The following is a 993-nucleotide window of genomic DNA, read 5'->3' as shown; positions in this document are numbered from 1 at the left end:
AAATGCAGAGGACACATTTCGTCGTTGTGTGATGTGCCAAGAATGGCACTTGATCACAAAGTACAAATACTTTTTACTTGCCAACATTCATAAGCAACGTTATTTTTCAGTACAGTTGCGGTTTTTATAAATCTTGGTGATTAATATTCGCGGAGAGCGTGGGGTTTCCATTTTTCTGTAACATTTATATTATTAAAGGAAACACAACTTAGCAAGCTGATTAATTTTAATGACTGATTGTTTTCAGACTAGTATTTGTTTAACATTGGTTTAAAGTTGACTGCTGCTACTTTAGCAACAGCTCGGCATGGGCTCTCTGAGCTGATCCTAATCACTTTCATCCTTGATATTTCAGTCAGTCATGAATGGAGGTGTTTGTGAGAAACTGATTTATTATTATTATTATTTTTTTTTAAAAGATCCTTTATAAACACTCCAATACTTACTGCGGAAAATGATTTTACGCAATGTCCTGCAGTGCAGTTATGAAATACTAATCTAACTACATACCATGTGCAGCCCACAGAAACGCTGTCTGTGCGCAGCCTGCTGGCAAAAAGCGGAACTACAGTTACAGCAAATAAGGCAGAACGGAAACATCGGCGTCACTCCTTGGACTGATGATAGCTTATAAATAGTTATAAGTAATCGCTTGTGTGATTATAAATGTGCTGTGTGTTATGTCATGTATAGTGGTTAATGTTTATTGTTGTGTGTAGTGTGTGTGTATGTGTGCGTGCGCCCACCGTGTGTATGAGGAGTAAACGGGGCGACGTGCACGGTGAGCAGTGCCGGTGTGTGGGTGTAGTAGTGCAATTGTTATTGTAATCAACGCATGCATCTGATGATTAAACCCCGAACTATCCCTGCTGTTTTACCCTCTGGGGTCGAGTGCATCGTCGGCGATGCAACGTACTTTTCGCGTCTATTTCAGTTTATATCTCGCTGAAATCTGTTGGAGTAAGTAGTCTCCACCGGGTCCGTGGATGAGAA

The sequence above is a fragment of the Paramormyrops kingsleyae genome, chromosome 24 (assembly GCF_048594095.1).
Source record: "Paramormyrops kingsleyae isolate MSU_618 chromosome 24, PKINGS_0.4, whole genome shotgun sequence".
NCBI lineage: Eukaryota > Metazoa > Chordata > Actinopteri > Osteoglossiformes > Mormyridae > Paramormyrops > Paramormyrops kingsleyae.
This window is presented reverse-complemented; position numbering follows the sequence as displayed.